We start from the raw sequence: 25,520 nt of genomic DNA on the forward strand, positions 1-25,520 counted from the left end.
AGCCTCTCAGAGATGCCACCTTGCAAGCCTCACAGGGCTACTCACAGCTATGCCTGGTCTCCATTTCTATTCTTCAATTATTTTCATCACACACCAAGGCCTAAGGAACATTATTCCCTGGCTTCACAAACACAGCCCACCACAGCTGCTTATTGTAAATCTTCAAGTGTGTCCACTCTGCACTGTGACTACATCCTGGCATTCACCATCATTGACTTCACAACCCAATCTCTCCCTGTACCATGAGTCATTTCTTCACCACACTTTCAAGAAACTTCTTTTATATTAAATGCTAAGCTGAAGTAATGACTTCTGTGCCAACTTGATTTACCAAAAGACTAATAAGATGACAATTTAATTGACACTCTGCTCAAGAGACCCTTGAAGTTTCACCTGAAGAGGTTACCAACACCACTGCTGCTTCTTTTTCCTGCTAACAGAGCCACTGAATGTTGTTAGAAGTACTGTGTGCTGTTCTCCGCTAGCTTAGTTCCCTGGTTTGAAAACTTTATATATTTTCTGAAGATAGCTTCTGGCTCTTTCTCTTCAGTCCTGGAACGACTTTATTTGAATGAGAAGGAGAAAAATTATAAAAAAAACACAGTAAAAACCAACTCCTCCCCTTTATTTGAATTTCTCAGTTCTCAAAGCTTTGAATATACTTTAGAAAAGGTGGTAACATTTTAAAATTAGCTTTGACTTCCCTTCCCATGCAGCAAAAATGACCTAAAGAATCCTTACCTCAGGACTAACTAAATTGCACCCATTAATGAGCTCTATAAGGTACACACATCATAGGCTGGTGACTTTGCCCTGTTTTCTGATCAGGATAATAACTACATCTTCCTACTATGACTCTTCTCAACACTCTCTAAATGTGTAATACCGCAAATAATAGGGCCATGAATTTCTGTTGTATAACCGGATAAGAATCACAAGCATGTGAGCTAAATGTTCAGAGGCAATTATGTAGCCAATAATAAACAAGGTCAAATAACACAAGAAACTCACTAACAGAAACTTAAAAAATCTTTATTTACATCAGAATTTTTACCACTATTGTGCTTATGCATAGCTATGTACGATTTCAGGCATGCATTATGTTGAAACAAAGTATTGATTGCCAGATACCTTCTGATTGCAATGTTCTTCATTCAAAATTTGTCTTAGACCAATTTACCAAATATTTACCGAAAAACATGTAATTACTTGCATATTCTTGCTTGTGACACGCTGCCAGCAGTTCTGCACAGCGAATTCATGGGAATACTGACTTATAAGATGCCTATTCATTTACTCCAGGTCCTCAACATACCTTCAAAACTCCTAACTGAGGTAAGGTTAAGATTTAAAAATGTTGTGTATCCAATAATTCATGTTGCAAGCTTTCATTTTCTTGGCCACTGTACAATATCCACCACAAAACACTGTAGGAGAGCTCAACACAAGACGTTATTGGAGGAGAAGATTATTTTATTAAAAAAAAACCACCCTACACTACAAGTGTGTCCAGCAGTTAGATATTAGGAGCTGTGCCTCCAAGCACCCTGTCCAGCTTTCAAGCATTAGGACAGACATACCCAGATGGCTTCTTCAGACCCTTTGGAATGACATGAAGGACAAGAGACACCAGGTACTGAGTCATCAATGCCTACTAGGGTCTTCTCAGACTGCTGATCATGTACTGGGTTTGGATGTGTGTTTTCGTAGCTCACAAGAGCTGATGGAAATCAGTCTCTCCATCCTGACCCATCTATCAGTCATGTGCTTGGATCTTAATGACAGTCTAATCTAGGTGTCAAATGCCAGAGGCGCCATCAACACATACCACTCTTGCATCCCTCCTGCCAGTCTTTGCTTCGCATCCAGACTCCCCCATTTCTTCTCCATTCCTCCCAGTCCTATCGTTGCTCTTATGATTTTCTGCAGTATCAGCAGCAAGGGTTTGGGAAACATTAGTCATAAATAGGATAGCTGTCTTATTCCTAATTAATGGCTCCATCTCTGCAACCTAATGACATCTCTTTGGTGTCTTGGCCCAAAGTCTGAAGAATGACTCTTATACAGAGGTAATAGCAAATGGGAGGACGCTGTCATTATCACTGCTTGGTAGCATCCATAAACAGTAAAAAGTTGAAGGTTCAAGGCCTGTCACATGGTGGCCTGTCATCAATCAATTTATTCCAGAAAGCAGTGATCCCGAATCTGCAGCAGAAGAAAACAAACACCAGCAAGGTGGCCTTGAGATGCTCCTAAGGCAGAAGACTTCCACTGCCTAGAAACCTGTTTCAAGGTGAACCTTGGGAATTTGATGAGAAAGGGTCACTTACTCATAGTTCTTCCCAAAGGCTGCCATAAAGAAGTCTTTAGACTCAGCTTCAGTCAACTGTGAACAGCGGTTTCCTCTGCAAAAAGCCTGGCTCCTACATTTTCACACCATGTTCTGTAACTTGAATCTATATTTAATTCATTTTTCCTTTCAGACTACAGAGTATTTAGCCATCTGTGACATGGTTACACCAGCTACCAGATTCTCTTTTCTGCTATGAACGCTGACAATTCAATAAAGTCTAATTGATGACCTTTTTAGAAGGACCCAGATTAAGAATAATTAGCACGCAAATGAATAACGCTCAAGATTCCAGTGATGTAGTGATTTGATCAAATTCAGAATACCTTAGGGGAGATATACTGAACAGCAGTATAAATAATGATCTGATTTATTGCAAGAAAAACACACAACAGACATTTTGTATTTATATGCTCACATTCCTTATTAATTGAAGATTAGCCTAAGAAAAAAAAGGTATTGTGAGGAAATTGAGAAATCCTTTAATTAATCATGATTTGGAAAGTAAAGAAAACATTCATACAGCTAAGTATTAAGACAGAGAAGAGTGATATAATACTGAGGAAAAGAGCTAAGTCACAGATAATACAATATGTATGGAGAAACTTTACACTTAGAAAGAGGTACTGACCAAGACTCCCCTGCATGGGCATCTGTTTGTCAACAAACACGCTCAGGCACATATATGCCATTAATCATGTATTCCTGTAGAGGGATCTGGGTAGTTAGGCAGAAAAGGACATGGCAAGGATAGATGCCTACCTTAAGGACCAGAAAGAAAAAGAACACCAGTGAGCCCATGCTGACCTTCTTTGTTAGAGCTGACAGGCAGAAGCCATTGAGAAGCCAGGAGGCAGGTCTTGCAAATCCTAAATAGGTGCACTAAGCATATTTAACAAGAAAAGTGGTGAGATCTTTCCATCTTGGTGGAGGTTTGCTTTGACACTGAGTGAGAAGGGTGCAGCAGGGAGGTGCTGCATGGTCACAGCAAGCTTACTTTCTTGCAGTCCTGCAGGAAGCACCTTGTGTTTTACACTACCAGAAATGGAGCCTCTCCAGCATGGAGTTTGGCAACACTGACAGCTTGATGCAAACCTCTGTCCAAGTGCCCCACTGAAGCTCTTGAACCCCATGCACTGCAGCACAAGGAAACCACAGTCTGCCTCTCCCCGTCTGCTGCTGCAGGCCAGCAGCAACAGGAGAGGAGCACCGTGACTTCCACCACCTCTCCTGCACACCCTGATGCAGCACAAATGGGACCCAGCACATACCAAAATGGGGAGACAGAGCATGGAGATATCACACAGAAAGGAGCTGTCAGCCTGCTGGCCCCAAAATAGAAGTGATACCTGAAGTGTTAATATAGACCTTGCGATGAGATATCTCAGCATTTCTCCTCAGCGTCAGAGGACTACACCCTCGTGACATCCCAGTGGGGCATGGAGGAGGGAGGGCTAAACCTCATTTTACAGAAGGAGGGTGATGCACCAGGCAGATTCGGAGACTTGCCTAAGGTGGGAGTGTCAGCCCACTAAACCATTGACTCCACATTATGTTGCAGCTTTACAACTCTCATTATTTAGTCTTATACTGAAAATTCAGCCACATTATTAACGTAATTTGTTTCAGACAACACCAGCTGGTCCTGACGAAGTTCTCATTAAAATATTTCACCATGATAGTGTATATATATATCACAGGTGGGCTGTGCTTCTCAACAAAGAAAGTCTGCTCTTACTGGTACAGTCACTTCAGTGGATGCACTTGAGTTAAGCCATACTGACAAGCAAGCCACGAATCGGGCTGCTGCATGGACCCTGTTGTTGCCTTTCTTCACGCACCGCCTTGCAACATCTGGATGAGTGTATCCCCTTGTTTGTGTTGCAATAATTTGGTCCACTGTGGAAACCCCAGAAATCTACGTAAGATACCATCTCCCCATTCAGGACTTTGGGAAGCAGATGGGAAAGGTACTAGAAAGAGGCAGAGTCACACTGTGTCCCAGTTGAAGAGTGGCTGTGCTCATCGAGGCTCTCCTGTCTGCTCCCCTTTGGCGTAACACAGAACTCAGACTGAAGGGTTGGGATGAGGACAGATGGATGGGAAACTCGAGTGAGGACTCAGCCTTAGTGAGATAATTTAAGAGATTTCAGAAATAGACTTAACCTCTTCTGGCCAATGCTGGAGATAAGAAGAGATCTTTGATCTTAGCCAACATCACCCCTACAATTTAAGATCTTTGCAGTGCAATAGCTGTGACAGGAGATGTCTATGCTGGATCTGCTCTGTGAGGAGCATCTGACCGGATTATTTCCTAGAGTTTACTCCTTCCTAGCTAAATTAATCTGTGCATCCAGCTTTCGTTCTATAATATATAAAAGTGTGATCAGGAATTGAGCTAGTTTTGGACTGGTGGTTTGTTTTTTTTTTTTCCTTTCTGTCATGGCACAACCTCTGTGGTTGATATTTTTAGCATGGAACAGGCTGTAGATGTGTTTCAGATAGGGGAAATGTCTTCCAAGGAGATGTTTCTAGCTGGTTGAGATAGAAAGCAAGGACAACTCTGTCTCATAGAGGGGAAAAAATGCATTAATTTTTGGCAGCATTTCAGACAAGACTTTTTATTTAGTTAGGTTTTTTCCTCTTCTGTAAAGTTCACTCAGCATTGTCTCCATTACTAAGCAAGCATGCTTACTAAAATCTGCCAATTTAGTCCGGTCTATACTTAGATCCAGGAAGTTTTATTTTACTTTATCTTTAATAATATCTTTTGCAAGTGATAAGGAGAACACTCTTGGTTCCACACCACCACAAATCTTTCATTTGTGGTAGATAATGAAAGTTTAAAACCTATTAGATTACAGAAAGTGGGGGTAAAAATGGCACTAAATATGGTCCTACCTCCTCACTGGCAAGTTAATGACAGTATTACCAGTGACCTCCCAACACCTCCTACCCCAAAATTCCCTCTTAAAAGTTATGTACTGTAGATGTCATTATTAATGTGAGTGGTGGTATATCTTCCTACCAGGCCAAGTATACTACATGGAGGGGTCACTAATTGCAAATTTATTTTTCTACATAGCATCAGTAAGGTCTCAGAATAGTCTTGAAGTGAGATTTAACTGGTGCATAAAATCTTGCTGACACTTTCATAGAGCCCGGGTGGCTCAGTTTTGACAAACTCTCAATTGCAAAGGGTAATAGGAGACTGTTAATACTCAGGTAAAGCTAAAGTATGTATGCTAAAAACATACGTGAATATGAACAAGACCAGAGCAAAACAGAGAAAAGGAAGGTCAGTAACACTGTTAACCTTGACACATAGACATCCACGAAGCACAGCACCACGTGAATGCAGCCTTAGCACCATACATGAACCTGACTCAAGCTAACTTGAATGCCTTTGGATGCACAGAAACACTTACCACCTGGGCTATCAATCTGGTCTATCAACCTGGACAAACAAGATCCCAAGGAACTGAGGGCTGACCCTAACCAGAGAGTTACCCACCAGTCAGTTTACTTGGGAAATGTTCCTTCTCCATGGATTTTTTTTCCTAGGTCCCCAGACTTGGAAAGAAGTCTAAGTACCAAACCTAGAAGAAAATACGTTCATCCCATCCCAACTATGCAAAATTGAAAGCTTTTGGTATCTGTACCAGAAAGAGTTCCACAGAGATGCAAAAGGAAGAATCTCAGTTTCATAGGAAGACTAGCAATACTTGCAGCCACGGTCTCATAGCCTTTAAGAAAGGGTTTCCCAGTTGTTTTACACAGGTATCATCACAAAGGTAAACACACAGGGGAGGAGAAGACATTCTACTCTATGAGTGTCATTTTGAGGTAGCATTCACTGCAATGCAGTGTGCAAATCCTGCAGTTAAATATCAGTTAGATAGTTTGGATCCGTCATTTAAAATGGTGTTTTTTCTTATCATAGTCTTCACACAAATCAACACCTGATGACTAAGATTTCTGGCCTTACAGCCCTAAAAGCCGCTCCCACTTCTCACTATATATTTCAAGGCTATGTTTTGAGATGTCTGTGGCTCACACAGAAAACATAACAAGAAGATACCAGGAGTTTGCTGCATTCCATCTAGGATGGTCCCATAAATAACACACCAGTTCAAAATCATGCCAATAAAACCTCATAAAAGTACCATCCAGTTTGTCCCCTGTTTATCATTAAAAGGGAGCAGGCATATTTATAAAGCTTCATTCGCAGACTATGTACCTTCATCAAAAATACAAAGAGAAAAACAATAAAGCATTTCTCAGAGCAGCTTGCAGCAGATAGTTTCAAAAAGGCTTTTTATGTCTTTGGAGACTTGCTTTTGCACATTTGTAGGGCCAGCCCACAAAAAAACAACATGCTGGGTTTCATGTCTGGATAGAAGGCAGTCCTGTCTAGCTCCGCAATCTTTCATGTAAATATGGAATGACTAGTGACTCTTCCTCCTGTTTCAAGGCGAAGACAGGTGAAACGGAGAGTAGAAGAAACACAATTTGTGTGATAAGTGCACATAAATTTTGAAAGGGGTTTTCAGGGGAAGGGTGAGAGTTTTGGGGGAAATGTACTTCTGTATGTGTATGTATGCAATTCTTGCTTATTTTGTTCGTGTGAGCTTTTTTGTTGACTGAGGTGTATGAATTACTGTAGAAATGTAAAAGTAGAAGTGCTCTCAAGAGGACATCTGTTCCACATCATTGACAGATGTCTGTCTGACCCATTTTCAGGATTGGAAACAAGGATTCCAGAATATCCTTAGAAACCCTGTTCCAGTGCTGTACCATCCCCATAGACAGAGCATCTATCTGAATTCTATCTAATCTGAGTATCTCTTGCTTCCACTTACTCCTTCCGTTTGTTTTTACACCATTTTTAGACAGGGAGAGCAGGTAAGTATTCTTTTCTCTATAACATTTGCAATAACATCTTTTGCATAGTGTGTGCATTATGCCTCTTTCCTTTCCTAGAAAAAATATCTCAGTTAATTCATCTTCTCCTCATAAGATATGTTTTCTAAACTTTTTTCTTCCTGCTTTGAAAAGGAAAATGATTTTCAAAATCTCTATGCTTTAAAATGTGCCATCATTGGACACAGACATAGTGTTTCCAAGTCAGGCCTCACTACCCAGAGCAGACCTAAATAGCCACTTCCCAATTATTCACAATATTACTGTTTACTCATAGTGTCAAAGAATTTACTTTGCACACATCTTCACATTTCTAGATTTCATTTTGTGTTCTGTGCTAAGCCACTCTTCTGAAAACTGCTCCCAAACTAGTTGTTTCCCATTTAATATTTGTGCATTTGATTTTTCCCTCATCAAAAGTGATACTTTGCACTTGTCTTTATTGGATTTCATCCTATTGATTTCAAACTCTTTCTTCAATTTATCAAGCTCATTTTGTATTCAAATCCTGTTCTCTAAAGTGTTTGCAGCCCCTTCTAGTTCAGTATCATATGCAATTTTTAGAAGTTTTCTACATATTCCATCATCTGAGCTGAAAATATTGAATAAACTGGACCTAAGACCGACCTCTGTGGTATCTTATTTGATATGTTTTCCCAGTTCGTGCTTTACCGATAAGCCCAATTTTTTGAACAGTTTTGCACCCATCACATAATAACTTCATCTAAACCATGTTTCTGCAGTTTACTTATGAAAATGTCATGTGGATGTGTGTCAAAAGCCTCGCTAAAGTCAAGATCTATCACATCTGCTGCTTCCCCCTTATCCACTGGGCCAGTTACCCTGTCAAAGAAGGAAATTAGATTGCTTTGATGTGATTTGTTCTTGACAAACCCATGCTGGCTGTTTCTTATCGCCTTATTTTCCTCTAGGTGTTTACAAATTGATTGTTCAATAATTTGCTCATGCATTTTTCCCGGTATCAAAGTCAAGCTGACTGGCCTATAATTCCCTAGGTCTTCCTATTTCCCCTTTATAAGGATGGGTACTGTGTTTGCCTTTCTCCTCTCCTCTGGGACCTCACCCATCCTCCCTGAACTCTCAGAGATAATTGCTAATGGTTCAGAGATCGCTTCAGCTAGTTCCTGAAGTACTCCAGAGTGAATTTCATCAGGCCCTGCTGACTTGAATATATCTAACTTATCTGAATATTCTTTAACCTGTGCACCATTTTCCTGTAAATTAAACAACTTTCTGCCCAGCATGTGTTATACAGTTTTTATGCTCAAAGGCGATATTCCTAATACTGTAGTTTTAATTTATTTTGGCTGGTAAAGCTGTTTTACCCTTCACTCCACAATGACAGTAAAGCAGAGTGGCTATATCCAGTAAATGTCTTATTCTCAGGAGGAAAGACATCCCTAAATACAAACATTTGATGTTTCAAAAAGTGCCTTTTTTTCTGTCTCTGTAGAGTAAGCACGGTGTGGACAGTGGCCCACATGAAGCCCAACTGGACTTCAGCACCCTCTTATGCCCCCAAAGCTGGTTTCAAGACAGATCCAGGGCAGGTCTAGTTGCAGCAGCTCAGGACTCCAGCAGCTGCTTTTTACTTTGTCTGAGTGAAATCCAGGCATCAGCCATTTCTAGACCTAATTTTCCCAAACCTCGAAGTGTTTCCAAAACATGCAACCCACTTACACAATCAACTGCTTCATATAAAATGCAGCAAGACCATCCAGCTGGAGATAAAAGAAAAATAAATTGATCTAGAATTACACCTACGGGGCTATACTAGTTCTCTTCCTCAAATAAGGTTTCTTCAAGCTAGGTATAGCTACAGAACGACCCTTAGCTATTGTCCTTCTGTTTCACCAGCTCTGCTCCTGTTTACAAAGCAGTCCTTTCCTCTGTTTCTCAGATGCATTCTTGACATACTTGCTGTACTTGCAATTAGGGCAGGAGAAGCCCATTGTTCATGTTTTCCCCTCTGTCTTTTCTACACAAGTATTTCTCACTGGGGACCTAAAAGACAAAATATTGATTTTTTTTTTTTTCCCTAAATGGCTTGTTCTTTTTTATTATGTTATCCTGGTGGTTTTAATTTCTTACTGCCTACTTTGATGTAGCAACCTAAAGACAGACAAAGATGAAGTTCTAACCCTAAGGCCTTGAAACAAAAGATACAGCATCTTCTCTCTGTCCCTCAGAAACAGAAATAAAATGGCTTAGTTGAAAGAAATCCACAGCAAGGAGGGTGTGAGGAGATCTTTCAACTTCCTTACCTGTCAATTAACACAAAGGAGGCACCTTGGACTCTGGAATGGCCTTTCTCACAGGCAGGAATCCATCTTTCAAACTCTCCGTAGGCTACAAAATTATCCCGACTCCGATCCCATGATAAGCTTTGTGTCAGTCAATGCTATGGGTACCAGAGGAAGCCGCAGGGAAGCCACCTGAGCACGAGATCACCACAGGTCTGGCACCTGGCAGCAGCAAATGAAGGAACTTTGAGCAACCACATTTCACAAGCCTGAAAAATGCTATTGTCTCACTGCTTTTGTACTCAAGGAAAGTATCACTCAGTCAAAGGCTTCTGAGTGAAAAGTACTACAGGATACTTAATTTCAAGAAAGAAATTAGGTGGAAAAAATTCTCTGAGGTCAAAAATTGCCGCAATAACCAGAGGTGCCACCCAAAAGCTCTGTCTGTACTTCAGCCAGCAGTCACTGAGTGAGTCAGACTGGACCTCAGGCGGTCTCCAGTCCACCCCACACAAAGCAAGGGCTAACAGGAGCAGGCTCTTACTGAGGATAGGTATCCCACTGTCTCTCTGGGCAACCCATTCCCAGGTCAGGCCACCTTCTGCCTCAATGCAGCATCTCCTTTTGCAAGCTGCATCCCTGCTCCCCATCAGTTTGTGCCTCCAGGGAGAGCCCAGATGCCTTTTTGCCCACATGGTTTTCTCTACAGCCAGCCCTGCCCTCGGTGTAGATCTGTGCCACCCCTGGCACAGGGCTTTGCAGTTGCCTTTGCTGAACTTTATGAGATTCTCGTCAGCCCATTTCTTCAGCTGTCACTTTCTATAGGTCAGTTACTGCTTTTGCACTGGGATCAGCCAGCAACGATCCTGCAGAGAGACAGAAAGGCAAGACAAGAGTCCTGGGGCTGATATCCCATAAAATAGACGACAAGGAGGAAAACAGTCAGGATAATAAGGTAAATGCCAATGGATGATACAGAGACTCATCAAGAGCTAGTTGAGAGTGCAGTGACATAAGACTCTCAGAACTTCAGTCTTGCCAGTGTCTGACATGATACCACCAGAGCCACTGACAGTAACAAGAGCTGTTGCAAGGAATCTTGGCAGGGAGAAAACAACTTTAATGGTGTTAAACTCTTCCCTCATTCCCACAATGATCCATCCAGTCTAGGACTGACTTTTACAAATAAGAAGGCCTGGAGGAGCACTCTCTAAGATGTAATGGTGCTATAGAGAAAGGAGTCATTTTTCTTAGCTGTAAGACACTTCTGTTCCAGAAAGAAATAAACCCCAAAAATGTTAATTGCAGCCAAAAATCACAGACATAAACCGACAAAAGCTCTGAAGATGCTTTTTCATGAGAGAAAATGGGATGGGCAAGAGCAAAGGAGCACATTATATCTGGACCCATATCTAAGGTTTCTTTCCATTTATGAGGAGTGAGGGTTGGAAGCTGAGCTGCAGTTCAGGCCAAGCACAGTTCCAGCAGGACTGGGAACAGCAGAAAATAAAGAAATTATGTTCAACTTCAGCACAGATTAGTGATAAATATAATGATTCATGCACTTCAGAAGCGGAGAGATCATGCTTATTGCAACACACAAAAAAGCACAATTCTACAAAAATATGTTCTGCCATAAAAACAGACAACCTGCTTTCTAGCATTAGTTGCAAAAAGAGGCTTCCATTAATGCCTCTGAAATAAAAGCAGAAGCAATTCACAGCCCTTAAAATCATTCTACCTGCTTCCTGTGACAAGAGCAGGCTCAATGTTTTCTGAAGCAATAGAACTGTAGGTCATAACAAGTCACCTCTGGCCTTTATTTACAAGCACCTGCACCTCACCTTCTTCTCTGTAACTCCTAATGCACTCTGTGAAGGTAAAGACTGCAAAAAACCTAAAAATACACACCCGCAGCAGATGTGCCCTATGCTATTGGCGGAGCCATCTCCACCAATGTCAGCATGCTGCCAAGATTTGATTTGGTTCCAGAGGTGAAGCTGAACTCTCCTGGCCTTGATCGAGAACTACCAAAAAATGGTCATCTTCAGCACATACTGATGAACACCTTCTCCTTCACCAATGCAGAATAACGTGGCAGAGAGAAGTTCAGTCTTATGCATGTTCACCTGAGGCACACTTTAAAAACAGTATCCTCTTTTGTGAATTAGGCTGGTGTTCTCCTGTTACCGTTTTGGAGGTGTTCTCTCCAAAAAGATGCCTCCAAAAGGTGTGTTGAACACTCATCTGCACACTGGAGAGGTGAAGACTCCCTTCACCGTGGTGACAAACTTCAGATAGGATGCCATAGCCAGGAGCTTGTTTCTTACTATGTTGAACATACTAAACATATTAATATGTGTTGCTTTGCTTCTGCAGTTTCCCTGTCAAGCTGAAAGCGAAGAGACATTTTGTGAGATTAGATGCTCTTGGTGCTCTGTAAGAAGACTCTTCTCTTTAACCTGTCCTGGAGTAGGATCTCATTAGGTCTTCCCCACCTCATCTCCTAATTCACCAGAATTTTGATCGATTTCAATTCAGACTCTGCACTGGGACTTCTGAGCAGGCAGATTTTGTTGTTCGCTCAATAACAACATCATTTCATTCAGGGAGAACAACCTAAACCTGATGACATTACTTCTATGTAGATAATTTTCTCCAAGATCTATTTCAAGGTATATTTTTAATGTTTTCCTTAGTCATGGTCTGGAAATCTACCCATGATCAAGTAGAGGCAATATGGACCAAAGGAAAGGTCTTGTTTGCAATCCACCTCTGAGGGAATGACTGTCCTGGTAAGAGAGATCTGAAGATCAGGAACGTGCATTTCACATTGAAGTATCATGTGAGTAATAGAAATACTCTGAGTTTATTTCAGAGAGTCAAATCGTAGAATCTGGCCTCAAGAATTTAGTGACTGAGTGGAGAACTAAACTCACTCCTCCCTCTGGTTCCTCTGATGCTGGCAAGGATTATATCTTTCTTTAGTAAGGGGGAATGCAAGCTTGGTAGGCCAGGTAGTGGTGTGATCTTCATCAAAACGAGAAGTTAGCAAGAATGGCTACTTCCTCTGTTTATGTGGCAAAGTTGCTGAGGATGTCAGTCAGATGCTAGACTTTTCTCCCACTCTTTCTTCATGTTTTTAGCAGTCTTCAAGCTCATTTCTTTGTTCTTTCAACATAGCAGGTGATCTGTGTTCAGCAGCCAGTAAAATAAATTTATGAACTGTCTGAAAAAGACCACAGGGGCTCAAGCAGACTCTCTGTTGTTTGCTTGGGTTACTTTTAAGGGTATAGCCACAGTATTGGAGGCTGGTAGTCAGATCCCCAGCTGATGTAAACCAGCACTGCTTTACTGTCTTTAACACAACAGGGCTACTTCAGGCCAGGCCCTTACTGCTGTAACTTGTCTGCTGGAGAAACACCAGCAGAAAATCTGACATACCTATTATTTTGTGCATGCTAACTAGTAACTACCTTTTTTTTTCCTTCGGTGGATTCAGGATAGTGCTATTTTCCTGGAGTGCCACCATAAACATGATATGCCAACCCTTCAGTGGCTTAAGGCACAGTGTATGTAACCTCCTTTCAAGCCATGCCTTGGAATGATCTCAAATTTGAACGATTTCACATGACCTTCAGAAAGTAAACCTCCTTCTGTTTACTTAAACACACACAGAAAACTCTTCTGTGGCAAAGAGAAACATTTCTGGATTCCATCCTGCAGACCAATGGAAAAAGATGATTCTATTCACCTTTGATTGCTGTCACTAGTTACTGCAATTCCCTATCGCAGAGTGAGGATAAATGCAGGCTTGGAGCACAGGTCCTGGAGGCTACTCTCTTGCTTGTGTCATGCAGGAAACCAGGCAACGCTGGCCTTGCAATCTGTGATGCTATTCCACATTACATCTTAATCCCATCCTCCTTTGATGACTTCTTTCAGAAGAAAATAAAAAAGCAGTCTACAAGTGGTGAACGACAAACGACAAAACACTCTTCCAAGAGTTCTTTAAAGAAGAATCAGATAGAAAGATGGCAATGAGCTGGATAATGTTAAGGTCCTCTTTCCTACCCTGATGTTTGAGGGTGGAGGATGGAGACAAATCTTCAAGCCAAGATGTTAAAGAGAAAGAAAGGTAATGTTTTTAATAGCACTCATGGACACTATTTGTGGAGGCCACCTGCACATCATTTGTAGATTTTCTGCAACAATATGACTTGATGGCTGTAAATGATGCTGTTGGCTGCATTACAACAAAGATTAAAGTGAATTTTGTTCAAAACTCCACATTTAAAGGAAAATTTTGTGAAATACTCTTTTCAAGGATGGGAGAAGGGGAAAAAAACTCCAGTGTTTTCTTTCCTCCTGTTTTTTCAACAGTTGCCAAAATAGCTTTAGAAAACTGGTAGGCAGACCTCAGTATTTACTGTGTATATGGACAGTTCACATGGATTAGGAAGAAAATGTTCTGTCTTGTGTCACAGTTTGATCCAACTGCCTAACTGCATTTTGAAGATTTTGCCCTCCACTTATTCTTTGCGATTGGACTCCATCAAAATCAGCATGAAACTATTCAGTGGTCTGATCTAGTACAGCTACACTATTCCCGCAAGGTTTTGTAAAATATTGGGCCTTGCAGAGTCCTGGGATTTTAAAACTCACTCCAAGAATCAATTCCCTTCCTAAGCTTAAGAACCCACCAAATAACAAAGAAATTTTCTTGAAGTAATGACCAGCTTGGTAGCAAACCACAAGGAATTCAGGCTGAGGAAAGGAAATGCGGACTATTCTTACACACAGAGACAATTTGACAGATAATTACTGCTGTGAGTCATTCATGAGGTAGACTTCCTCTGGTAAGAAACAAATTGTCATCATCTCTTTCTTCTGTTGTTCCTTCCTCAGTTTCACAACAGCGACTGCTGCAGGACAGAGGCAGGGGGCCTCTACAGTCACCAGCTGTTTAAGAAAAGAGGCAGAGCCCAGCACTTTTAGGTTTACAGGTGTTCAAGTACCACAGTTAAGTGTTTTTAAAAGTGAGTTTCTGACCACCCTGAAATTATTGGACCTTCTTCAAAGAGGACCCACGGGAAATGAGTTCATGCTTGCTACCAGTTCTGTTTCCGCAGGGGGACAACAGATGACTTCAGGACGGGAGGTATTCAGATTGAAGCACTGATGGCATTTCTCTGCATTTTTGCCATTAATGCTTTCTGATTCATTTAGCGTCATTAGAGAAAGAGATGCAATGCATGAAACCTTAACCATTTTGGTATTCATACGAACACACACAGTCATACTCCACTCCGGACATACTGGGATATGTTACTCTTTGTCTCTGGAACACTGTCTTTGTGGTCAACCTGATCAAACTGTCTTTACAAACTATGCAAAGACTCCTACTGGGTTCACTGGGTGCTGAGTTCAGATTCATGAGACTTGGATGAAAAATTTTAAACAGAATACTATAATTGCTCCTTAGATTGCAATGACTTTATAAACATTCCTGTTATCACAGTCAATACACTGCTCCAAGCAGTAGAGACAGGAATACATCTAGCTCCAGGTAAAAAGAAAAATCACAACATCTGTCAGTTACTGTGTTAACCAAACACTTCCCAGTTCTCAGTCACTGGTCTCTCCGTAGGAGGCAAGCATCCAATCAGTGAGGATGAGCATCATGTTAGGAATACAAAGCTCTTAATAAAAGGAAGGCTAGCATATCTGAAGTGCAGAAAGATAGTAACATTTGATTACCTGGAAGACACTCCAGGGAGAAATTCATGACCACAGAAAATAGTTTTCAAATTAAATACAACCATTCAAAACTAGATGCAAACCATGTAAAAGGGATTTTTCCAAAAGAGCATCAAATGGTGAATTTAGCAATAACTTGCAATGAGTTCTGACTCTCCTTTGCTTGGAGTTTGCTTCAGCCATTTACACCCAAGAACATCAAGCCAAAGCTGCCATCAGTTAGAAGAGAGATGGCTTTATGTCTCTTTTCCATTGCTGCAAACTAAGGCATGAGATATTAGCAAATAAGTTGCAGACAGAAGGGAGAAAGGCCACCAGTTCTACTGTTTCCACATTGCAGCAAAAACACAGGATTACAGGGAATAAAAAGAATTGTTTAAAGGTCTGCAGTAAATGCTGAACAAAACCAAAAACAAAACCAAAACCAAAAACTAACAAACAAAAAAAGAGAAATCTGATGAACCTGTTCAGTATATTTACTCCACATGGTGGCTTGAGGCTGGTTGGAGCACTGCAGACAGCAAGATGTAGAGCTTTACAGCAAGGCTACTATCTTGCCAGGTAAGTCCTTCAGATTGCTGCGTTGCTCCTTCCAACAGCAAGAGGCAGACAAGTTAGACAGAGAGTTAGACAAGAGAGGTACACAAACAATCACAGACATTATGCAAAGCATCAGGCATTCAGACCTTGAACTGAAAGCCCACTAAACTCACCAGGAGCCTTCCCATCCTTTCCTGTGGGCTTTGGATCTGCCACTAATCCAGTAAATTTTAGGGTGGGAATTCCTCCCTCCAGATATGATCTTAACAGATACCTTTCTCATTTTATCACAAAGAAATGGATGAAAAACAGCTTTCAAACAGTTGTGTTGGAGTTGGGGGACAGACTGCGTGTCCTGAAATAATTTAAATATTCCCATCCCTGACTTTTATTTATTATAAGAGTATTTCTTCAGATTCTAATACTAACATTTGCAGAACTGAAGTGAGCAAGAAGGAAGTTAGTCCAGCAGTTGCCTGTATAACTTGCCGTTGCTACTGGTGATCTCTACTGGAAAGCCTCAGTATTGGAGCGAACTCTCACCCAAGGATCATTCTGCCTCCTCCTGGAAGGAAAGAAGAGAGAGAAATGGCTTTGTCTGATCTTCAGCGTTAGTGAGCTGCTGAACATGAGCTTTGACAAAGGTCATAAGACCTTTGTTCCGAGCAGGGTGCAAGCCAAAGAGACCCTAAAGCACCCTCTTGAAGAAGAATAGTTTTCACTTCGTTTATGCAGGTTGGGCATGGCGGATCCCCTCTCTGCTCACTGTGTATCCATTCACCTGGTATCTTCTTGGCATGCTGCAATACTGCGATGGAAATACAGAGCAGGGATATATTCTTCACCTCCTTGCATGGCCCCACTGCAGTAACCTGGCATTTCCAGATAATGCTATCAGAGTCTATTTTATTGCGTGAGGAACCTCAGCTCAGACACATGACAGAGTATGACTAATGTGAGGCATAGAGTGAGCAGGCTCTGTCAACAAAATACAAACAGCCACTTTCACAAATATACTCCAATATGTGTGTGTGTATCAGAAAGTACCTGCTGTGACTGCATGCTGCTATTTTTTCTACTAACTAGCCCAGAAGAAATGATTACAAGGCAAAATGAAAAAGAGATTAAAACTTTTCATGAGATTATAGCATTACAGGGCTTTAGCAAACACTTTGAACATGCTCTCCAATGTTGGTGCTACACGTATCCTCCAGCCTGATCTAACTCCCCGTTGGAAGTCAGAAGAACCCTATCTGTTCATTTCCATGGACATAATTTGGGACCCACGAGTGTGAGTGATCAACAGTATCTCTAATCCCATCACCTGGTGTGTTTACTTGCATACTCAAAAGGAAAAGTCAAACAGGTGAAAACAGCAGCAATGTCACACTTTCAATTCAGCTCTAAAAGTAAGACCTGGTGGGCATGAATTTGCACGAATCAAGTGACAGTGCTGCTTCTGCACCTGCACAAAGACACAGTGCATCTATAGAGGCTGCCAGCACGCTGAGCACCACCAGCACCCCTCGCAAGCCACACATGGGGGAACGCAGCTGGCATTGCCGCTTCCACAAACACCGGTCCATGCGAAGGGTGTTACAGCACAGGCACTCAAGCCGAAGGTGAATTAAACAGAGGGCTCCATTTGAAGATGTGCAGGGAGGGATCACACATGCGCGCATGCGCGTGCCCAGTGCCAGCTGAACCAAAAAAGAGGTCAGGATGCAGAAAACACTGAGGCACACTAGAGGGCAAATAGAGAGGGAGCTGGAAGGCAACAAAAGCCATTTTCTCAAATGCACAAGCTACTTTATCCCAATGACTAGTTCAGCCACACATCCCATTGGGTCAGTAGTAGAGGCTGACACCAACCATTGCATTAGAAGTGGAACGTGGTATATTGGGGATCAGTGAATGCTTTCCACTGCAGTTAAAGTAGCTTGTCCAGGAAAAACCTATCAATTTAATCCTGCCTACAGAGCACCAGGGCTGTCATTTCCCCACTTGTGCTATAGAACTACTAGTGTATATTCATGAATAGTGGTCTTATTACTAAGAATACACCTAATGTGAATTTCAGTGTAGCAGGAGACAAGTTACAACAGCCCTATTAAAGGAAATCGCAGAGATCACAGAATTGACACATTCTGTTTAAAGGCAGACACACTTATACTTGATTGCACAACTAGAGACAACTTTGTTATGTACCTCATCTTTCATGAACATTCATATTTACTAGTTTAAAATGTAAGATAAAAGCCAGCTGTGCTTTGGCAAAGGAATAGGGGACAGTATCAAATGATAAACTAGGCATATTTATAGGTGTAAACAGATCTAGAAAAGGAAGAGTTACATATAATAAGCACTCAATGATGTGGGGCAGCCACTGCCAGACTTGAAAGCAAGAAATATCCAACGACTTGTAACATCAAAACTAACAATTGCAGGTCGTTGCAGGCAAATGAAATATGAACGACAAATAAGTATGCATAAAAAAAGAACAACCACACTAAATACTTTGATCATTGCTACAGAATGAGTGTTTTACAACAGAACAATACAAAATTGATCAGGCAGTTATTCGTAAATGCTGATCACTTTGAAAGCAAGTATGATTTAGCTAGCTCATACTAAGGAAACCATGATGCATTTCAGCAAAATGGTAATGTTGGAAAAATCAGGCAAGGCGTCAGGAAGCATGCAGAGGGAACACTGAATTGTTACCAGTGAATTAGGGCCACAGGTATAGGTGATATAATATTTTCAGAATAAAAAAAAAAAAAAAAAGAATAGAAATTGAAAGTCACAGAAGCATCCTTGGATGTTTCCACATGAGGGCTATGTTTAGGAGAAATGGCTTACAGACTCAAAAGCGAATTATGTAAGGCAGCTATGTGTTCTTTGTTAAAAAAAAAAAAAAAAAAAAAAGAAGACAAAGAGACATAATAAAAAAGGAATACAGACTGGAACATGTTAATGCTGGAACATGTTAATGTCAGCAGTAGAGACAGCCTGGGAAACTATTTTAAGAGGTCAAGAGGAAAAATATTTAGAAAAGCATGAGTTGATTAAGAACAGGCAATGCGAATATCTAGAAAAGGAGATCCAGTCTCCCTTGTTGTAATTCACTGATGCCTCTCAGGTCCACTAGCATTGCACATTTGGAGGAGCAGTGAAGTCTGCTGTCATCTCCACAGAAACTTGTACACACCCTGGGCCTGTTTACGGCTTTTCGTAGCCTGCACAGAACCCAAGACTTCCCAGCTCCTGCAGGAAGGAAATCATGCAGTAAAGAGCTTGATTCTGTGGGTAGAAAATCCCTTCTGAATTAAACCCAGAGAGCAAGAGGAATCTGCTTCAGAATGCCTTAATGCTCTTTGATGCACAGCCAAAGATCATTCTCCTCTTCATGTTTCCAGCACATTTAGTCCTAGTCTGCTCAGTTCTGCATTTTTCACATAAGTGGCCATTGTCAATGAAGGAAGGGCTGTGACTATTCCTGTTCGGACCAGGGCTCGCATGACTGCAGAAGAAGCGTATCTGGTGCGTGGGGAAAGAATGTATATGCTTCGTTTGCCTGCCAGCAGACATGCAAGTAGTTGATAGGTAAAAAGAAAGACCATCTCATCCTTCTCAGACAACACTGAGCCATGAAAATCCATGCAGCTCCATTTATTTCAAGTCTGTCATGCCCAGTTAGGAAGGAAAGTCCTGGCAAGGAACTGGCCCAGGTAGACTGGAATAAGGTAGCTAACACCAGATGAGGATCTTGTATGGTGATAAGACCAGGATAATGCTGCCTGGGTCATTTAAAATCTCACAGCCTTACAAGCTGAGGGCACAGGACGATTTGGGAATCACTTCAAGATGTTACTTTTGAGCACTATCATCTTCTGAAAGAGACAGCACTGGAGCAGACTCCAATGTCCACAGGCAGAAGTTATTAAAAATAAGAAAAACAATTCAGAAAAAATATTCATTTTGGTGAACAGGAGATAGGCAAGGAGAAATGTGTTTCTTTGCACAATTATGAGAACTGTGAGGAGGAAAAGTCACCACAGCCTTGATACTCCCACCCAGTAATTCTCTTCTCACATGTGGTTCCTAATAGATGTCCTGCAGCAATGGTCACATCAGGAGAGAGGAGACAGCAGAAGAGGAATGGCACGACTAGAACCAGCCACTCCTGGATAACAGCGCATGCCTCAATGGCGCATGTGTTAGCACAGAGTCTCCTGTAGTAGACTTGTCCCAGCTGCCTCCAGAGCACAGGCACAGAGAAACCAGACCCATGGGTCCATGTGGACTCTTGCCGGTTCCAGAACTTGTCATTTTAGGGGGAAGTGCAAGACCACACCCAGGAACCTCCAATCTTTCCTTTCAAACACCCAGTTACACTCAACAAACACGGTATTGCTACAGGAATCTTCTTTAAGCCACCCACTACTTTGTAACCCTCTATGCCGTGTTCGTCTTATCTCCCCTTTTCTTAGGCAATCAGTCCTGACCTTTTCATCACCCAATCCACTGATGGCCTTTCTTACATCTCTCAAAATGAATGCATCAAACTCCCAGCAGCTGGAATATGTTTGCATTTGACAGGAACTTTGCAGCCCACCCGAGTCAAGCAAGAATGGTGCACACTTCTTGGAGATGAAAAGGATTAGGAAATAGAGGGCCTGATGCTGATGTGACTCAGTGGGCCCCTTGTGTACAGAAGAAGAAGGAGGGAGAGACGGTGCTTTTATGGAGAACAAGGACAGGTGGGGTCTATATACCAGTGCTGCCATCTCAGATGCCTGTGGAGAAGAAACAATAAATACTAGATAAAGTGCTTTAAGGGTTAAGAACTTCAAGGGGATAGCCTGCACAGTCTCAAAGAAGAGATAATAAAAAGCCTGTAACACTAGATCCAGCCTCTATGTAAAGATAATCTACTCGATGGGGGCTTAATCCTAGCAAGGGCTCTATAAAGGCTGGGAAAAAAAGGGGGTATAGTGTGAACCCTGAATAGTCTAATTGAGCCCAAAAGTAGAGTCCCTTTTTATATGTAAATCTCCCGCCTCTCTTCAACCTCTTGATCATTCAAGGTCTAATCAAGGAGTTTCCAAAAACACATCTGCTGTCAGTAGGAAAAGCCATCCTCTTCTTTAAAGCTCTTCTTTCTCACCCAAAGTTTGAAGCTGTGGCTCCCCTCGTGCCACTTTATCCTCAAAAGCTCATGCTGCTGACATGGACATCCTCTGGTGCAGGTGATGGGGTCTCAGTGTAGACAAGAGGATCTCTGCCCATTACTCCATGGGCCACGGTGGCCGCAGCAGTAGCAAGAGAGTCAAAGCTGAAGAGCATGAGAACTCTTGAGATCGCATTAAGAAGGTAGTTACTTTTGAGCAGTTTCTTCTGCTTAAATAGATAGAAATCATGGTGACAGAAGCTATTTTAAATGAAGGTCTCATACCTTTGCTTTGGCAGCTAGACATCTCTCTTACAAGACCAAGAAGAAGTACCTTAGATATCAAGCTGACAGGCTTCTCAGGTGCTGGAAAACAGTATAATTCAGTTTGCTGTCCTCACAGCTCTGGTATTTCAGACAACACCAGAAGAGGCAGGAGAGAATGCTGGTGGAAGAGGGCAAAACAATGAACAGATAAGAACTTCCTCTTGGACAATCCTGATCCAAGAACTGATGAACCGACAGGCTCATCCTACCTCTAAGAGCCAGGATCATCACTGGAGAAGCAACAAGGTCACGGCTGGTGGTGATGGTGCTGTCTCACTGGTGAAGCACTATGGCCAGATGAGTCGCAGGATGCAGAGGCAGCAACAGCACCTGGAGCTCTTCTGCTGCAGTAATGTCTTGGCATAGAGAGGAGGAGCTGAGATTCTGTTCCCTGCCTAACGCTAAACCCGCAGATATTGGTGGGAATGGGTTAGATATTCTCTGGTCTCTCCAAATAAGGTTCCCTTCTGGGAGATTGACACCTTGGACAGCCACAAAGCCTTGTTCCTCCTAAGGAGAGAGGAGGCCTGAAGACAGTTCTTTGCCTTCGAAGGGCAAGGAAAGGCAGTTGAAATGGGACGAGAAGGGTTCCTTGCCACTGGAGAACCATTTCAGTGGTTGCTTCCTGGCTTTTGCTCACTTCTCAGATGTTTTTGCTTCCTCCTTTATGCTGGAGGAAGAGGTAAACTTGGGGAAATGAGAAGCTTCAGAGACATACCTGGAAGCCAGAGTGAGAGCCAGTCCCCTCCTGTGCTTGCTGTCTGCACAGCAGAAGGTAACAAAATCAGTAGAGTTAAAGTTAGCACATTTTGCACACCACAGGCTGATCTAAAGCTTATTGAAGATCGTTGACATTAATTAGACTTTTGCCTTGCTTCCTTCCAACAGCTTAGACGGCAAAGCAAAAGAAAACCCTCTAGAAAGAGACTGACTTCACCTGTTCTGTGAAAACAGAACAGCAAAAACAGCAGATGTGATTGACCAAGTGGCCTCTGCTTGTTCTGCAGAGGTCTCATAACATACCCGTGTTACTTACATTCTAGATATATGTGCCTTTCTTACAAATTGCATTATTACTGTGTATTTTCTTGTGTGAAAAATTTCCTTCACTTAGATGAAAACAAAATCAGTGCTCTAGCCGATGCTTGGAATGATGTGGCCCCAACACACAAACACACGCATCTGTTGTCAGAACTTTTCTGCTTTTCTTTTTCTTTCTTTTTATTCAAGTCTGGAATCCACTGAGTGTTCTTCAAGTCTAAGCTCCAAACATTTCAAACAGCACAAAAGGTATGACAAGATGAAAGAAAATGTCCACAAATAGACAGCTAGACAACTAGTTAGCAGCTGTCTGCTTTTCTTCAGGTTTTTTTTTTTTCCCTGCAGGGGAAAAAAAAATTATTTTTCATTCTTGAAGGAGCTGACTGCAGATTCTTTTGTGCTGGCAAGAATCCAACCCTGTTTAGCACTGGAAGGGGGGGGGGGGAGGTGAACTCCTTGTGATGCCAAGTGTAACCCCGAACCTGAGAATGAATTGTCTGACACAGTATAGGTACAGTTGCAACAGTTCAAATAGCATTACTCATTTTCCATTTTTTGTGCTGTACCATCGCAGTTTAATGAGGTTTTGGTGTTCTATCAAGTCAGGGCATTTGTGTAGAAAAAGGAACCAAAAAGAGCAGGTTTTGACTAAAAATGTGTATGGGCTTTTTGGACGTGGTTTAAATATTTCAGATTCTGACCAAGCGTGGAGCCTGCAGTTGAAGTTATTTATCTTCTCCTCAGACAAATCTGGCTAGGGGCGGGGGTGGTAATGCTTAAATCCTTGATTTTAATTACTACTGTTGTTTGCAAGTATTTTTCTTCTATCATTTATGTTCTCCTTCTCCCCCTAAACAGATGATCAGCAGACAACATGGACTCCTGTCTCACTTGCAGATTTAATTTGGAAACCTGAGCATCCAACGCAAATATGAAACACAAGCTGTAGTTGGATTCTTCTCCAAATCTTTACTGCTCACTCGGAGAATTCACTCACTCCCTTTGTGAGGCTTAGTGCGAGATTGAAAAACTTTCCCTCCTCACCTTCTTCTGGGTTCCCTGTGTGTGTACGTAAACGAATGTGTGAGCGTGTGAGTGTGTGTACGCATGCACAAGAGTCAGCAAGCCAGACAGCATTCCACAGCAGATGATGATTCCTCCGTCTTCCCTTTATTTGCACATTTAGCATGAGTTGCATTCCTCCAGTACCTTCTGAAAGGATGAAGAGATACTATCCAAGGCTGGGCTGCAGAAGATAGGTGGGAAGAACCTTCCTCACCTGGATAGATTGTACATAACCAGACATAGCAGAGTTTCCATCCCACTGAAAGAAACTTGCATGGCAACGCTTAACTCTGCAGCTCTTTCCATTGACAGCTTCCAAGTCATTTTGCCTCTTTTTCCTTTCCCAACCATTACCTTCCTTATGCTTTTAGATCTTAAGTTCTTTAAGACAGAGCCTTCATTAGTGTGTTTGTACAGCACCCACTACGATGGGATTAGTAGAATCATAGAATCATAGAATCGTATGGTTGGAAGAGACCTTCAAGATCATCAAGTCCAACCATTCACCCTGCACTCTCAGGGTCCTTAAACCATGTTGCTCAACACCAAATCCACACGGTTTTTAAAAACCTCCAGGGATGGGGACTCCACCACCTCCCTGGGCAGCCTGTTCCAATACTTCACAACCCTCTCTGTAATGAAATTTTTCCTGATATCTAACCTAAATTTTCCCTGGCGTAACTTGAGGGCATTCCCTCTTGTCCTGTCATTCATATCGTGGGAGAAGAGACCGACCCCCATCTCCCTACAACTTCCTTTCAGGTAATTGTAGAGAGCGATAAGGTCCCCCTCTGAGCCTCCTCTTCTCCAGACTAAACAGTCCCAGCTCCCTCAGACACTCCTCATAGCACAAGTTCTCTAAACCCCTCACTAGTTTCGTTGCTCTTCTCTGAACCCGCTCCAGCACCTCAACGTCCTTCTTGAAGTGAGGGGCCCAAAACTGGACACAGTACTCAAGGTGTGGCCTCACCAGTGCTGTGTACCGTGGGACAATCACTTCTCTGCTCCTGCTGGCCACACTGTTTCTGATACATGCCAGGATTCCGTTGGCTTTCTTGGCTGCTTGGGCACACTGCTTGCTCATGTTGAATCAGCTGTCGACCAGCACAGGTCGACAGAGGTCCTTCTCTGCTGTGCAGCTTTCCAACCACACTTCCCCAAGCCTGTAACACTGCAGGGAGTTGTTGTGGCCAAAGTGCAGGAGCCGGCACTTGGTCTTGTTGAACTTCATACAGTGAGCCTCAGCCCATCGATCCAGTGTGTCCAGGTCCCTCTGTAGAGCCTTCCAACCCTCAGGCAGATCAACACTACCTCCCAATTTAGTGTCATCTGCAAACTTGCTGAGGGTGCACTCGATCCCCTCATCCAGATCACTGAAAAAGATGTTAAACAGAAGAGGTCCCAGCACTGAGCCCTGCGGAACACCACTGGTGACCGGCCACCAGCTGTATTTAACTCCATTCACCACCACTCTCTGGGCCCGGCTGTCCAGTCAGTTTTTGATCCAGCGAAGCGTACACCCATCCAAGCCATAGGCATCCAGCTTCTACAGAAGAATGTTATGGGAAACAGTCTCAAAGACTTTGCTAAGATCGAGGTAAACCAACATCCACAGTTCTTCCCTCATCCACTAAATGGGTCATTTTATCATAGAAGGAGATCAGGTTGGTCAAACAAGACCTGCCCTTCATAAATCCATGTTGACTGGGCATCATCATCTGACTGTCTTGTACATGACGCATGGTAACACTAAGGATGATCTGCTCCATGAGTTTACCTGGCGCTGAGGTCAGACTGACAGCCCTGTAGTTCCCTGGGTCTTCCCTCTTACCTTTCTTGTAGATCAGCATCACCTTTGCCAACCTCCAGTCAGCTGGTACCTCCCCTATTAGCCAGGATTGTTGGTAAATGATGGAAAGTGGCTTGGTAAGCACTTCCGCCAGCTCCCTCAGAACTCTTGGGTGGATCTCATCCGGCCCCATAGGCTTCTGCACATTTAAGTTGTGCAGCAGTTTGCTTACCATTTCCTCTTGAAAGAAACCTTGATAAAGCTCTCCATCTCCACCATTTGGTTCTG

This window comes from Tauraco erythrolophus, chromosome Z (assembly GCF_009769465.1).
Source record: "Tauraco erythrolophus isolate bTauEry1 chromosome Z, bTauEry1.pri, whole genome shotgun sequence".
NCBI classification, from domain to species: Eukaryota; Metazoa; Chordata; class Aves; order Musophagiformes; family Musophagidae; genus Tauraco; species Tauraco erythrolophus.